The sequence below is a fragment of the Balaenoptera musculus genome, chromosome 7, assembly GCF_009873245.2.
Source record: "Balaenoptera musculus isolate JJ_BM4_2016_0621 chromosome 7, mBalMus1.pri.v3, whole genome shotgun sequence".
Classification (NCBI taxonomy): Eukaryota; Metazoa; Chordata; class Mammalia; order Artiodactyla; family Balaenopteridae; genus Balaenoptera; species Balaenoptera musculus.
Window position 1 is genome coordinate 56,028,514 of NC_045791.1, and position 17,792 is coordinate 56,046,305.

Genomic DNA, 17,792 nt, shown 5'->3' on the forward strand with positions numbered 1-17,792 from the left:
GTACTTACTACTGAAAATAATCCACATATAAGTGGATCCACGCAGTTCAAACCCATGTTGTTCAAGGATCAACTGTACTTATAAAAGAATGGTGTCAATATCTTGAAAAACCAGAAATTATACTTCTTTCAACTATCTAAACTCATGAAGAAATATTTGAGGAATCAACTTAGAAATGTGCAAGAGTACACAGTTTATCAAATTTCTTTTCAAGAGTATATATATGAGTGTACTAGGCAGAATGGCCCCCCAAAGATGTCCACACCCCAATCCCTGGAACTTACAAATAGGTTATGTTACATAGCAAAATGGACTTTGCAGATGTAAAAATTATCACAGATTCTAAAATAGGGAGATTATCCTGGGTTATCCAGATGGCCCAATCTAATCACATGATCCAGTAACAGTGAAGAACTTTCTCTGTCAGAGAGATTTTGGCAGTAGCAGAAGTCAGAGATAAGCATGAGAGAGACTTTACCTGCCATTACTGGAGGGGGCAGCACTGAAAGCATTTCAACTTCTATGAGTGAAGACTAGCCCTGGCTGACAGCAAGGAAAGAGGGACCTCAGTCTTAAAACTGTATGTAGTCAACAATCCAAATGAACTGGGAAGTGGATTCTTCCTCAGAGACTCCAAAAAGAAAGAATGCAGCTCTGCTAACATACTGATTTTGGCTTTGTAAGACCCTATGTAGTGGGCCCAGCTGAGCCCACCTGGACTTCTGACAAACAAAAACTATGAGATAAATTTGGGTTGTTTTATGATGCAAAGTATGTAGTGATTTGTGAAACAGGAATAGAAAATAAAGTAAGCAAAAATGCTAGTGTACTCAGGAGGATAGGCTTGTAGCCCAAGGAACCACACAGATTCAGAGTTTTCTCTGTGCTCTAATTTCCTTCTCATATCTTGGTAAGTGCCACAAAATGCCAAGAAACGATCCTAGAGCTCTCACTAGGAACAGCAATATGGTCATAATAACGAACTTAAACCTAAGAAGTTGAAAACCTGTAGCTATAAGCTAGTAGGAATTCATTCCCCTTTGAGTTTCTAAATTAGGAAAAATTTAAATGGTATGATTTCACTACTATCCTCTCCAGGAAGAAAAAATATACTAGTTTCAGGATTGTCAAAAATAATAATTGAAAATAATACTGTATATGTAAAATATATCAAGTACAGTGCATGGCACTCATATAGTATCTGTTCAGTTTATTAGAAGTTTTACTGTATTTTGACTTTAAATGTACATTTTCCTAATACTTAATTAATCTAAATCTTACTACCTTCTTTACTGTTAAAGCCAGAAGCTGAGAACTACATAGTTTAACTTTTAGACAGAAGATTTTTACATTAATCTTTAACCCATGAATTCGATGTTATCCCATAAGGTTATTTGGTACATAATGTTTTACTTCATCAATGTAAGGAAGTGAGAAAAATATAAGTTCAGCTTTAATGAGGAAAGCAGCAGTTTTTAATTGTTCCCCACTCACAGGAGACATGACAGATGTTCTTCATACATATCACAACTCCCAAGAATATACCAAAGTTTTGATGAAATTCCTCAAAGTTGATGGGATACATGAAGAGCACCACAGACTTTTCTCAATACTGTATTCATGAAAGTACATTATGAGTGCAGTTGGCCCTCCGGATTCAACAAACCTCAGATCAAAAATATTTGGGGGGAAGAAATTCCAGAAAGTTCCAAAAAGCAAATCTTGTATTTGCCTCCTGACTGGCAACTATTTACATAGCATTTACATTGTATTAGGTATCATAAGTAATGTAGAGACGGTTTAAAGAATATGGGAGGATGTACTTAGTTTATATGCAAATACAATGCCATTTTATATAAGGGACTTGAGCGTCAACAGATTTTGGTATCTGCAGAGGATCCTGGAACCGAACCCCACAGATGCCAAGGGATGACTGTATGTGAATAGTGAAATCAGCCCAGTATCTCAAAATATTATTTAATAATATCAGTAGTCCAATTTTTAAGTCAAACTTCATTTTTTCAAGTGAGTCTTGATTATTCCCAGACCTTTAACTCCTAGGTGAATTAAGGTAAGCAAGTTCTTGTTTTATAGTTTAAAATTACAACAGAACAACATTAGAAATATATAAATACAAAGAATTTACAGATTAATGGTTATGAATATGAACAGTGCTAATGAAAGTTTTTACTAATAACATCATTTTAGATTTGGTAATCATATCAGTTATACAAAATAATGTCCATAGCATTATTTTTGCTCAAGGTAGATGTATAAAATGTACCTATTGATCATTGCTTTTCCTCACTAAAAACTTATCTTTGTAAAAGTAAAAAGAATAAATAGAAATAGAAACTCACAGCTCACCAAGAATTACAATAATTCATAATCACCTCTTAGGAGTACATCAATAATAATTTCGCATTATGAAGAGGGCACAAATAAGATACAGATTATGTACAATTCCCATTACAACACTAGTAAGCTTACCTCCCCCCACACCATGCAAAGTACATCAAAATTCAGGTAAATGAAAGAGATATTACCTCAGAAGTAACCCTCAATCCAACATCCACACTTCAACAATCATTAAAACCTATCTTACAATGATAAAAGATACTAGTGACTCTCAACACCATGATTGAGAAATGATGCTGTACTTATATTAATTAGTAAAGAAATCAAAAGAACAAACATTAGAAGTATGATGTTGTAATTTAATCATCTCTTCCACTATAGAGAGGAAGAAATGAAAGGTCTCACAGAAATGTCTATAGTGGGATTGGTGGAGCAGAAGAAAATGACAACTGGATTGCATGCAAATCATAGCATCATGACTTTATCATCTCAAAATGTGGATATGCTACACTGCATGAGTTTTATATAGAAAAAGTCCCACTTGGGAAGAAGGGATGTATATGGAACAAAAACTACAAGCTATTCTCTCACATGGATTTATGAAAATTCTAAGGTAGTATTATAAGTTCCACCACAAACTGTAAGTTCCTAGGGAAAACTCAACATTATTGCCAAAGCTACCAAATAGATGGCTGCTGTACTGCCTTCAAGCCACACCACATGCATGCCTGTTGGGGTTGTGATGGATTATTATTATTTTTGAATGAACTTTAACAATTATAATTACCATACCATATACTGAGTACTCATTAAGTTCCTGACACTGTTTCAAGCATTGTATATACATTAAATATCTGAATGTTCACAACAAGGCTATGAGTTAAGTATTATCTTTAAAGATAAGGAAACTGAGGCACAGAGAAGTTATATTACTTGCCCAAGGTGACACAGATAATAAGTGGTAGACTCATGACAACCTGATTAGTAACTACCCTAAAACATTGCTTATATACTTACAATGAGCCAGAACATAATACTGAGGAAACAAAAACACAGTCAATTTGGCTGTAACATACATATTCTTTATTTGAAGGGTTACCTATATGGAATGTCATTATTAAGTTTAATAATTCACAAATGTATAGTTCAGAAAGAAGCTCTTACATTAAAACAAACTAGCATAAGACATCCAATGTGTAAACTATGTAAAACTGCAGAAAATTTAAGGATTATTGTTACTAGGATGTCAAAAGTTTCAGTAATCTTTAAGAGAAATAAAATCAGTGAAATGACAGAAAATATGAAATATACAATATCTGTCCCAGCACACAGATCACTGGCAGACAAATAACTACAGACTGATATAGTCAAATAAATAAAACTTCTAAATAATGTCACTTACTCACATTAATAATTCCTAGCTAAGTAATCCTACTTTTTTTAATAAGCGCAACTCCGAAGTTGGTAAAATTATGACAAAGTTGATGCAGTAACATTCTGATGACAGTGTAAACTTGCTCAACTCTTTGGGGAGGCAAAAATTTGGCAACTGTAGAAACATTTATATCCTTTGACCTAGAATCTCATTTGAGATTGGTATCTACAGAAACAATTCAAAATAAAAGATCTATGCACAGAGATGCTTAATTCAATGTTAAAACAGGCAGAAACTTAAAGTTATTTTCCTGTTGGACATTTAAAATTGAGGCAATTTTAGGGACTTCCCTGGTGGCGCAGTGGTTAAGAATCTGCCTGCCAATGCAGGGGACACGGGTTCAAGCCCTGGTCTGAGAAGATCCCACACGCTGCGGAACAACTAAGCCCATGTGCCACAACTACTGAGCCCACGTGCCACAACTACTGAAGCCCGCGCGCCTAGAGTCCACGCTCCGCAACAAGAGAAGCCACCGCAATGAGAAGCCCGCGCCCCGCAACGAAGAGTAGCCCCCGCTCACCACAACTAGAGAAAGCTCGCATGCAGCAACGAAGACCCAACGCAGCCAAAAATAAATAAATAAATAAACAAACAAACAAATAAAAAACAAACACCTATGTTCTAAATTACAATATTATAGTTTAAATAATTAAAAACTTAATGGCAGTAGCATCCTCTCAGAACAAGATTAAACATGTCTTAGGAAAGCAGCATACACAGCACTGTAAATTTGGAATATTCTTACAAACTATTTTACAAAGATTAGGATTCAATTATCAATGACCTTAAAGTTCCATTAACTTTTTTCTTTCTTGATCTGAAGAAGGGCATCTCTATTTTTGAACACACTTTGTTCCTGCAGTTTTGAAAACAGTTTTTACAGTGGATTTTTCAAGTCACTGTAACAAATTTAAATTTAATTACAAAATATCATTGCTATTGCACTTGTCGTTCAGGACACTTAACCCTACTGGGGTGACTTTTTAACAAGTTTCTCACCTTCACAGTTTTGGTACAACAGACCAAGGATACAGGCTTTCACATTATGCCTAGAAAGACTATTACTGACAGTGGTTATAAATTTCTTCAGATAGGACAAAAAACGTGCTCAGAGAAACAGTTTTTGTTCTGATTTCAAATATATACATTAAATTTATTTACTGTTACTGTCTCCAAAATTTTAAATTCCTAAGAAATTGTAACTTTCACATAATAATTTACGGATTAGTCAATAGGCCTAAGGTCCATCAGGAGTAACCCCTTTTACTCCATCATATTCACAGTAGTTTTGCTCTTGGCCTGACCAGTTTTAAAACTCTTCATTAAGCAAAGACAATTTTATACTACCTAAAGACACAAAAATAGTCCCCATCTCTTCCGTCCTCTGCCTCCTTCTAGCGTCAGTTCAACCAGCGAACACAGAAAACACACTCTCGGCCCTGGTCCCCAGGACATCAATTAAAAAAAAAAGCACAGGTGATTTCCCTACAGAACGTTTGCAGTCCACCCAGAAAGGTTAAAAAAAAAAAAAAAGGGGGGGGAATACCAGAATCTATCTGCACCCGCACCTCAGCCCCGCCCCATCTGGAAAAAGAGGGGGGTGGCGGGAGTGTGAAGGGGCAGAAAGGACAGAAAAGGCCGAGACTTCCAGCTCCCAGGTTCTGCATACCATTTGTTCCATCAGCTCCCACCGCGGCCGGAGACCCTGACCCTGTTTTCAGCCGCGCCTCCTGATCCTTCCCCTCGCCACCATCACATACAGTCCCCAACCACTGAGTGGGGAGACCAGAGCCGGCCCTCTTCCTGTTCAACCCAAGGACTGAAGGGGGCTCTCCCTGCACCCTCGGCAAATCCGACGTGTGCCCCAGGGATCTCCGAACTGACCAGACAAGGGGACGATATATCAGGGGGAGGGGTCTAAGAGGAGCCGTTATTCCTTTTTCCTCCTCTTCAGGAAAGCGCGCGAGCGGGGAGGGGCCGGAACAACAAACGCCAGTTACCTAACGGTCCGGCCTGGCCCGCCGGGCTCCCTAAGCCGACGCCGCGCGGGCCGCTAAAGCTGCAGCACAGCCACAGCCGCCCCGAGGGCTAGGCACGGGCAGGAGCGCCCGAGGTGATGGGAAGCGGGGGGTGGGGACTATGGTGAGCGACGTCGCCATGTTAGTGCCTTCTTTCTCCGTATCCCTACAGTCTCCAGTCCTGCGGCCCTCTCCTCATCACTACTCACCTTTCCAGGTCACTAGTTCATGCTTCTTTCGGTCGCTGGGGAGACCCGAGCTCAGCGGTGTTTACAAACCACCCCTGGAGGAAAGGACTGAACCGCACTTTAAAGGCCACGGGCTCCCACAGGCTTCCGTCCTCTCTCGCGAGATCGGACTGACAACCCTTCTCTCCGCCCCACTCCCGGCATCCCTCCTTTCTTCTCGCGCCCCTCCCCTCCACGCACACGCCCCTTCTTGCCTTCCTTCAGACAGAGCGCCTCCGGATCAGGCGGTTCAGTCAGGCTTAAGGAAGCGGGCGGGAACCAAAGAATACTCGGGCGCTGGTTATTGGGTACAGAACCCGAAGGGCGGGAAGCAGTTCTGGAGGGGGCGGGACCAGAGAGTTAGAAGAGTGGAGTCTCTGTACCCGGGAGCTGCGGAAGGGTGTGATTGGCAGCCGGCTGGAGGTGGGCGCGAGTGTAGGGCGCTGGAGCAGGTGGATGTTGAGGTCGCGTGAGGAGGTTGATGGTGTGCAGGGAGGAAAGGTGAACTCTGGGAAGGCTGCGGGTGGCGGGAGAGAAAGCAGGAGGAATCCTCTGAGCCCATCTCCGGTAACCTGGTATTTCCGTTGCTGTCACTTCCCGGCCCTTGGTAGGAAGGAGGGTAAAGCGCAGGGAGGCGCGCACCGAAACCCACCTTCCGGCTGCACTGAAGCCTGAGAAGGAGAGCTTCGGTTTAGAAGACGCGGAGTTTGCTGGAAATTACCCCCTAAGCCCCCTACGCGCCTGAAACGGGGAAGCAAGATGTCAGTTCCGAAATAAATGAAAAAGCCTTTACCATGAATGGCGTTTGTTCGAATTTTACTAAGCTGTAGCTGGAACTGATTCCTCAGGCTCTTAGCGCCCAGTACAGTGTATGATGTTAGCATATAATTATGTTCTAAGTAACTTACTAAAAGGAAATACAGTGCCTTCCACTATATCTCCCTAACTTAAGATAGTGCAAGAGAAAAATCCTCCATATTATGGTGTATCCTATTTTATCAATTTTCCTTTACTTAGTAGTTATAGATAAAAATATATCAATTTTAGTAGAGATAATTCCAAACCTTTAAAACATCAACAACTCCGTATTAACACTTAAGAGAGGACCAAAGGACACCAAATTAATACGGCGTAGAAATAGCACTCTTTCCATAATACTATCCTACTGCTTAATAGGCCGATGCAATGCCTAGGAAATATTTGTCAAGCTTTGAAAGTAGCTGTTTAAAAAGAAGGGGGAGGGAGGTAACCATTTGATTAACATAAAGGACAAAAAAGACTATTTATTGCTCTTCAGTTGACACAGATACATTCCTACAAAGAGAAGTGCTGAAAATATTTCTTAATGTTGCTCTATGATTCTCTTTACAACTTAAATGTTTCAAATGTTAAAGGCAGGGATATTGATTTTTCAATAAATACACCCTAGCACCCTTGAAAAGTATGATGGGGACCCTGCGAAAATTTGCATTAATTATTTTTTTAAAAAGCACGTTTTTTTCAGTGCCTTGTTTTCCACTTATTAAGTGATGATTTCTAGTCTATAGCAAAATTATGTATTAAGTTTACATATGAACTTTAAATGCACTCAAACATTATCTCCAAACTCAAATGAAACTGAAATTGTTGGAAGATTGTGGGGCATAGTATTTGAGAGTTAATGAACCTGCAGTTCAATAATGGTATCTGGCGTAAAAGTGACATTGTAATGGCACTGGACCTTTTAGCAGGTTTCTGGCCTCTATACATGTATGTGAGCCAACTCACCCCTCTTTTAAAACTAATTTCATTACTCAAGAGACCTGAAAGAAGCCAAATTATTGACGCTGTTTATGTCTCAAGTTAAAATGAAAGTACCATCTCTACATTAGTAACATTGTAGTAGTGTTAGTGTAGTGTAGTACTGATTATTAAAACCTCAGCAGTTCAGATTACTGATGATGAACATGGTGATGGACAAAATGTGCGACTGACAGATCACAAATTGTTAGGTCTAGAATATATTCACTAAAATGACACTTCTCTCCGTCCCCCAAAATGTCTAATGTGAGCAAGTGAGTTATAAATGTTATGGCATTTCAAAGTAGATAGACTTTTTAAAACAATTATTTTCCATTCACTTATATCAAAAAATTGAAATTCTCTTCTCCAGTTTGATTCATTTTCAATTGGCAGTAGGTTTGGTTTTAAATTTCTCCTCCTCATCCCTACTTCTCCAGTCCATTGACAAGCAGATAATTACATAATGAGCTAGAACATGTTATTTTTAAAAAAGTCTTTTGGGAGTCCTTTTAGACAAGAGAACAATCATTTAGTAATACAAATGGTGCTCTGATCGGTTGTGAGAATGTAGTTTTGCTAATTTTCTAAAGAGAAAGTATACCAAGGATGAAAAAATATAAAGGAGGTCAGAGGGAAAAATAGGTGAAATGGATGCAGATCTGTTATATATACATGTAGGCAGCCTGGCATAGCAAAGTGACTCACTTTATCTACATACTTCTAGTTCCACAACAGTTCCTTCACTATAGCTTTTCTTCTACAAATGGAGAAAACATTCAGTGTAGACAAAATGAATGTAGTCAATATTTTCAGTTCTGATCCTGTGAACATAATTATAAGCTCACTGTTTATGCATATCCTCATAAAAGGCTTTGCTTTTCAATTTTTTTCTCACTTCCTCATTCCTCCATGTCCCCAACAGCCCTAAAGTTCTCTACAATCTTCTTTTTACAAATGCAGGAAAATTCTGGACTGCTTCTTTGCCTGTCTTATTGTTCCACACATGTATCTACCCAACTTACTCCTAAGAAAATTAGTGAGGATCTGGTGAACCACCTTTAAGAACCCATCATGAATTCTGAATAAAACTGGTATTCCTTAGATACAAAGACAAGCTATTTTAAGAAAACTCAGGACTTCCCTCATGGCGCAGTGGTTGGGAATCCGCCTGCCAATGCAGGGGACATGGGTTTGAGCCCTGGTCCGGGAAGATCCCACATGCTGCAGAGTAACTAAGCCCATACGCCACAACTACTGAGCCTGCGTGCCACAGCTACTGAAGCCCATGCTTTGCAACAAAGAGAAGCCCGCGCACCGCATCAAAGAGAAGCCCTGGCTCGCCGCAACTAGAGAGAAAGCCCGCGTGCAGCAACGAAGACCCAACGCAGCCAAAAATAAATAAATTTTAAAAAAACCTCATTTCTGTCAAAAAAAATGTCCATTACTAAATACCACAAGAAACAATGGTGGCCTCTAAATGCTCTCAAAGCCTTCCCAATGCCACAGAATGGGGTATTTACACCTTGTTTAGAAGTATTATGTGGTTGTCAATCTGTTATTGCTCATAAGGATGCTACTAAAACTCTGCTAAATATATATATATATATAGGAAAAGAGAGTGCAAAGGGAAGATTTAATTTATAAGACATAGTTTCTGTTTGTCTGTAGCTAAACAAAACATAGCATAGTCCAGGGCCTCCCTTATGTCTTCCTTGGACTATATTTTCACAGGTATCCTCAAGATGCAGCTCAGTACAGCTGGGATTTTCCCAGTGGGATCAGGAAGGGTGTGTGTATGTGTGTCTGTGTGGTGTGAAGGGGGTGGAGGAAGCAGGACATGATTATCCACCCACCTGATATCTGAGATGAGGACAGCATGGCCGCAGACATTTTAATTGACTTTTTGGTAGCTTCTATTTCATGGCAGATCTTCTCTCCCTCCCTATGACAGCCAGGGTTTTCTTGCATATTTATGAAATGACCTGTAATAAGTTACTTCTCAGTACCCGTCCTCACTATGGAAATTTCCATTCTGAACATTTCAAGTGCAAGGAAGACCACTGTCCACCTCCTACCCCCAATCTTTGGTTTCTCAAAAGAATTTATAATTAACTGTGTGTGGCATTGTGGGGAAAAACTAGAGGGCTGTATTTATCTTCAAATTACACCAGTAAGCTTATGCCAGCTTCAATGACACCAGCCCAAAGAGAGAGAATGGAATTTAAGGGCCTTGTTTTTGTCCCTCATCTCAATGCCTTCTCTTATCTCTCTCTCATCCCACTCCTTATAAAGAGGGCTTGTCATCATTCTAGTCTGTTTTCCACACACTATTGAATTATCAGTAAAAATAGATAGAACCACTCCCAGAATAGACTTTTATCTGTCATTTGTGTCTACCCTTCATGACTCCCCACAACTAGTTTATTTGTCAACCTAAGGCCCAAATAATACCAAAGCCGTGAATTCCTTATCTGCCAGAAACCAAGGAATGTCTAGTCATATGGACCCTCCTGGGCCCTTAGACTAATACCTAGCTCTTTCCAGTTACCTTCTTACCTTAGACACAGCCTCATAGGTTAACTGTCAACCAAATGCTCTGTCTCTATAGTTCATTATTCATAGTGTCAGTATTTATTGAGCATGAACATGCCAGGCACTGTTCCTGGCCCTGTGACTACAACAATAAAGACAAAGTCCTCTAAGGAGATCCTCATGGTGGGAGGAGGGCATGACACAATACATATATAAATACTAAGATAATTTAAATAGTGGTAAGTGCTATGGAGAAAATAGAGCAGGAGTGTGATAACATGCAGTATTATAAGCGTACTCCTTTGATACAACTTTAGAGGACTTCAGAGCTACAGACATTTTAGATATCTCTAGAGAAGTAGGTAAATGCTTTGAACTGCCCTTTAGATACAAGTCTTAAGGGAATAATACTGAGCGGTCCAGCATCTGAGAGACTCAGCCAACCTATGCAGCCTATGCTTTGAGGAAGCAAATCCTGGGACTCTTCTATAAGAGGAGCAGATCCTGGAATTTCCAGGGCTGGGAAGTGCTGACTAAATGATTTTTTAAAAAAGCAGCCACTGACAACAACCACGAGTCCTCTTAGGAATTTCTGCCAAGATCAGTTGTAGGATGCTAGCTCATGCTACTAGGCGGAACAATCAGGAGCCCTTGGATTTACAAGTCCCTGTTGATCTTAGGTCAATTCCTCTCTTCAAAATTTAAGCTCCTTTGAGAAAGAAGCTCTAAGTTACAAAACATATAAGAGGAGATAGAGTACTTACATCATTTGGGAGAAAGAAGTACAGATTCTTGCCAGGAACCTGTGCCAATTTTTAGAGATTATAAACAGATTGATAGCCGAAAGGATATGACCTAGGGAGACAGGTTACCCTCAATTTACAAAATTGACATTTCTATAGATTTGTAAGTGAGATGTGTATTGCAGCCTGTTTTCTCACTGACAGATTTAGACCAGTGGTTCTCAAACTTTTTGACTTTGGGACCCTACACCTCATAACAACATCTTAACATAAGTAACACTTTGGGGAAAAATAATTATATTTTCTAAAACAAAAATAGAAGAATGACATTGTTTTCGTTTTTGCAAATCATTATGTCATGCCTTAGTAGAAGATAGTTGCATTATTGTATCTGCTTCTGCATTTGATCTGCTGCAATATGTTGTTTTGATTGAAGTGTATGATGAAAATCTAGCCTCACAGAGCTATGTAAATGGAAAAGGGAGGACCTCATGAACTCCCTGAAAGGCTCTTGGGGCCCTCAGAATTCTCAGACCACACTTTAAGAATCACGGATTAGCAGTACATTGCAATAGGGAGGAGGAAACAAGTCTTCCAATGAACGAGTTGACAGCTTTTTTAAAGATAAGGGGTCTGAGTCATGACATGCTGGAAATCATAGTATTCTGGTAGTACTTCTTTGAGAAGCACTGTAAACTCTGAGTTTTATGTATATACAGATCATCTGGGTTCCTTGTTAAAATTCAGATTCTGATTCAAAAGATCTGATGCGAGGCTACAGAACCTATAGTTCTAACAAGCTCCCAGGTGATGCCAATGGTGCTGATGCATGGACATCACTTTGAGTAGCAATGCTCTCGTAAATTATATATACACATCACCAGAAAACCTACAGGAGAATGCACGAGTAAGCTTGCGTGTGTGTCTGTGTGTGTGTGTGAGTGTGTGTGTGAGGGAAGTGTAGGATAGGGATAGGTGGAGGAAAGAGAGAAGTATAAATAAATGCGTGCCATCTACCAATACTTTTTAAAAAACTACTTAAAAGATGCTATTGTTTCTTATAAATCCTATACTATGACAAATTTTCACTACTACTTGTCAACTAGCAAAGCAAGCTAAGGCATAATGTTGCTGTGTTTGTTGAGGCAGAGGAGAATGGTATTAGATCTGAAAAAAAGTAATTTTTGCCCCTAATAATGTAAAGGATTGGGCAACTAATTGATGGACTATGTGTTAGAGTCTTTAAGTCCATAGTATTAGCAGTAGAGCAATAGCATGAAATTATGCAATTTATATATGCTCAGCATGTGGAGAATTCAACAACTCATTTATAATTTCATGTGTAGAAATCACATATTTTAAAAGGCTTTGCAGAGGATAGTACTGCAACAATACAAACTTTTCCTTACTTAACATGCAAAACAAACCGTATTGGCTAAAATTATCAAACAGAATTTAAAACTTGCAGTAGAAGCATGAGATAGTTTATTTGGTTATTTTTATTTCCCATTTCTCTACAATCTTTCCTTAAACTTAACTTCAAGGACATTAATTTCTACCCAACTTTAGCCGCTTAACAACTTGACCACAAAATTTGGTCATTCCTTGGACCTACCTTACTTCTAAGATCTGAACTCTGAAATTTAAAAAATTTCTTGTCTGGTTTTTGGCGCTTACTGAAATGGATCTTCAACCTTATTGCAACCTCTGAGCCCTTGATCCCTCCCTCTTTTAAAAAAATTTTGATAAAATACACACAAAATTTACCATCTTAACCATTTTAAGTGTACATTTCAGTCATATTGTAATAAATACATTCATAATGTTGTGCAACCATCACCACCATCCATCTCCATAACTCTTCTCATCTAGTAAACGAAAACTCTATACCCATTAAACTATAGCTGCTTGCCCCCCTCATTTCCCCCACCTCAGGCCCTAGCAACCGCAATTCTACCTTTTGTCTCCATGATTTTGACTACTCTTAAGTACCTCATATAAATGAAATCATACAGTGTTTGTCTTTTTGTGACAGGCTTATTTCACTTAGCATAATGTCCTCAGGGTTCATCCACAGTGTTGCATGTGTCAGAATTTCCTTCTTTTTAAGGCTGAAAAATATTCCACTGTATGTATATACCACATTTTGTTTATCCATTCATCCATCGATGACACTTGGGTTGCCATTTTAGCTATTGTGAATAACGTTGCTATGACTATGGGTGTACAAATATCTCTTCAAGACCTTGCTTTCGATTCTTTTGAGTATATACCCAGAAGTGCAATTGCTGGGTCATATGGTAATTCTATTTCTAATTTTTTGAGGAACACCATACTGTTTTCTACAGCAGCCATACCATTTTACATTCCTACTTACTGTGCACAAGGGTTCCATTTTCTCCATATCAATGCCAACATTTGTTATTTTCCATTTTTCTTTGATAGTAGCTATTCTAGTGGGTGCTTGATGGTATCTCACTGTAGTTTTGATTTGCATTTCCCTAATGATTAGTGATGTTGAGCATCTTTTCATGTGCTTGTTAGCCATTTGACTATCTTTTTTGGAGAAACGTCTATTCAAGTCCTTTGGTCATTTTTAAATTGGGTTTTTTTTGTTGTTGTTGAGTTTTGGGAGTACTCTATATGTCTGGATATTAATCCCTTATCAGATATATGATTTACAAATATTCTCTCCCATTCTGTGGATTGCCTTTTTACTCTGTTGATGGTTTTTTTATCGCACAAATTTTAAAAAATTTTCATGATGTCCAATTTATCTATTTTTTTCTTTTGTTGCCTGTGCCTTTGGTGTCATATCCAAGAAATCATTGCCAAATCCAATGTCCTGCAAACTTTGCCCTGTTTTCTTCCAAGAGTTTTATAATTTTAGGTCTTACATTTAAGTCTTTAATTCACTTTGAGTTAATTTTTGTATACAGTGTTAAATAAGGGTCCAGCTTTTTTCTTTTGCATGTGGATAGCCAGTTTTCCCAGTATCATTTGCTGAAAAGACTGTCCTTTCTCCATTGAATGGTCTTAGCATTTTTGTCAAAAATTATTTTACAAAAAAATATTACTCAGCCATAAAAAAGCATGAAATATTGCCTTTTGTAGCAACATTGATGGACCTAGACAATATTATATGTAGTGAAGTCAGACAGAGAAAGACAAGTACTATATATGATATCACTTATATGTGGAATCTAAAAAACAATACAAATGAATCTACATACAAAACAGAAACAGACTCACATAGAAAACAAACTTATGGTTACCAAAGGGGAGAGGGAGGGAAGAAGGGACAAATTAGGAGTACGGGATTAACAGATACAAATTACTGAACATAAAACAGATAAGCAACAAGGATTTACTCTATAGCATGTGGAATTATATTCAATACCTTGTAATAACCTATAATGGAACATAATCTGAAAAAAATAATTGAATCACTTTGCCGTACACCTGAAACTAACACAATATTGTAAATCAACTATACTATACTAAAAAAAAAAAGAGTAAAAAAATTATTTGGCCATATATGCAAGGGTTTATTTCTGGGCTCTCTATTCTATTCCATTGGTCTATTATGTCTATCTTTACGCCAGCACCACCGTTTTGATTACTGTAGCTTTTGTAAAGTTCACTTTTCTTTTTTTGACTTTCTCCACATCTTCCTTTAGTTCTTTGATCTTTAAGACAGTTGTTTAAAAGTCTTTGCCTATTAGATCTGCCATCAGGTCTTCTTCAGGGGCAGATTCTGTTGATTTTTTTTTCCTTTTAATGAACCACACTTTCCTGTTTCTTTGAATATTTTGTGATATTTTTTTGTTGAAAACCGGACATTTGAATCTAATAATGTGGGATCCCTGGAAATCAGATTCTCCTCCTTCCCCAAGATTTGAACTTTTTATTATTTTTATTTATTGTTGTAGGCTGTCTCTGTGCCAAGGATCAACCTGATGTGTAAACATAAGGTCTTCTCAGGTCCTTTCTGAGCCATGACTTCCCTTGGGCACAAGTGGTCACTGTCCTTACTCCTGCTCTGTACTTCTTTTATTCACATGTACTCCATATCATATACCATGCCTTTCCCCTTTTCAAGCCCACAAGTCTCTCTTCAGGAGTATGCTTCAATCTTGTATTACAATTCTCTAACAAAACAACATACTAACTTCCCCCAAATCAACTTTTTCCTTGTCATTCCTAAGATAATCATACTAAAAATCAAAGCATGGGCTTTGGAATCAAAGATGACCTGAATTTGGATCCTGACTTTGCCACTTAATGGCTATGTAATTTGGGGAACTGTTTAACTCCTCTGAGCCTTTTTTCTCTGCATCTTGGAAACCAATCCCAATTTTGCATGGTTGTCATGAAAGTTAAATGACATAGTATATGAAGTCCCTAGGAAAGGAAATGGCACTTATTTGATGCACGTACCCTCTCCTCCTCCAACTGGTTCCCATCAAATCCAACTGATACAACTTTTGTAGACTCTTTTAAAAAAAATACTCATTGCCGCCATCCTAGACTGGACCCTCGTTGCCTCTCAGCAAAGCTACTATAGCAACCACTGACCATTACTGGCTCCGGTCTATCCTACACTGTTCTTGTATTAAACTTTCTTGGCTCTAGACCTTCAATGGCTGGCTGTGGTCAAATGAATAAAACCCACACTTTTACATCTAACAAATTACATAATTTGGCTCCAGTTTACCTTTGCAGCCTTATCTTACACTATTTCCCTACCATACCCAGGCAGCTCTGTTTCTCACGAACCTTACCACATGCTATTCACTAGCTAAGATACCCTCTTATTCTGGCCTTTCTTCATTCCACCAGTTCAAGGTTTATATTAATTTGTAGAAAAATAACTCTTCTTCATGTGATTCCATCGTTAGAAAACTCTTTCTACTCCCCTGAACATCTTAAGTACTTACTGCCACTCTTCTGGAACTCAGCATTCTACTTTGAGTTTTAGTTATTTCCATACATGTCTAGTGTTTGGGGCTAGATGACAAGTTTTTCTTTAGTTCAAACATACACTTCATACTCAAATCTGTATTTTGGTTTAATCCCAAAGGCATTAAAAATACCACATTCCTGCAATGAAGAAAGGTAACATGTTACCAAATAAGAAGTATGCCTGGAAATCTGAAATACCTTTAGGTATTCTAAATAAATACAGATGAATTAGTACTCTACCACTCTTGGGTGCTCTTGTCTCTTGGAGTTTTTAAACAGGCCAAACTTAGCAACATGGAAAACTCATTTGGTCTTCAATGCGAAAACATCTTTATTGGCCTCTCTTCAGAAACTAAGAAGTTAGTGAAAAGCATACACCATTAATATTTGCTTATAAGGCTGGTAGTACTTGCTGCAAAAATGGCATACAATAAACATTTCTGCTGTCAAATAGATGTATTCCAGTGATGTACTTTCAATGTCAGAAACTTGTTACTCCAAGTAAGGTAAAATCGCCTGTGGTTATACTTCTAAGTTATACTGATTTTCTGAAGAATTTTTTTTTCCTCAGTAACTTGGAAGCCAGGCAGCCACAGCACAATTTCCTTTTCATTCTCAGGGGATTTCCTCAGCTAAGGGCATGTCTTATAAGAAACCTGTTCCAGAATCAGTGTTTCAGGCCTCTTTAAACAACAAACCAGCACTAAGCAGGTTTTTTGTTTGTTTGGCCTAAAATGAACTTGTAACAGAGGGCTGGTTAATCTAAGTATTTCCCTAGGACTTAAAAAATTTCATATGATTTTACACTATGGACTTTGTGTTAATTGTACAGTACTTCTTCGTAAACTGTAGTAAGATATGTATTTTCTTTTAACCATTTTAAAGTGTACAATTCAGTGGCATTCAGTACATTCACAATGTTGTACAACCATCACCAGAACACTGGTTACCCCAAAAGGAACTCCCACACCTATTAAGCAGTTACTTCCCAATCTCTACTCCCACTAGCCTTCAGTAACCACTAATCTGCTGTCTCTATGGACTTTTTTTCTTTTTTTGGTGGCACTGCGCAGCTTGTGGGATTTTAGTTTCCCAACCAGGGATTGAACCTGGGTCCTCGGCGGTGAGAGCACGCAGTCCTAACCACTGGACCACCAAGGAATTCCCCTGTCTCTACGGATTTGCGTATTCTGAATATTTCATGTAAATATTCAGCCTTTTGTGCTTGGCTTCTTTCACTTAGCATGTTTTCAAGGTTCACTCATGTTGTAACGCTCATCAGTGCCTCATTTCTTTTCTATGGCTGAATAATATTCCATTATATGGATATACCACATTTTATCATCAGTTTATCCAAACATCAATTAGGTTGTCTTTACCTTTTGGCTATTGTGAGTAGTGCTGCTATGAACATCTGTATATAGTTTTTGTTTGCATGCCTGTAATTCTTTTGGGTATATACCAAGCTGTGGAATTGCTGGGTCATATAATACATGTAATACTTCTTTACATTGCTAAATTCAAATACTGAGTAGTACTATTTAAGAAAATAGTGAAGGTTCCAGGATGTTATGTAACATAGACTAGGTGATTAACCAACCAGAAAGTGGTAGTAGCTCTAGCTCTTTAGTGTTTTTGACACTTTTATAGAGAGTGGGAAGGATACAGATAAGTTAGTGATTCTCAAATAATGTGCACAAAAATTACCTGAGAAACCTTTTTAAAAATGCAG

The 17,792-nt window shown here is 38.3% G+C and overlaps 1 protein-coding gene across 4 annotated transcripts in view; it reads right to left on the reverse strand.

Annotated features, from left to right (window-relative positions):
* The window catches only part of ATF2 (activating transcription factor 2), a 79,823-nt gene extending 73,643 nt beyond the window's left edge, over positions 1–6,180 (reverse strand). For 2 of the 4 annotated variants that reach the window (XM_036857839.1, XM_036857838.1), the window contains exon 1: positions 6,021–6,157. The gene's annotated coding sequence lies outside the window, so the exon portion shown is untranslated. Of the gene's footprint in view, positions 1–6,020 lie in introns of all 4 variants that reach the window. The other 2 variants (XM_036857837.1, XM_036857840.1) reach the window with 2 other exon arrangements.
* Positions 6,181–17,792: the final 11,612 nt, after the last annotated feature.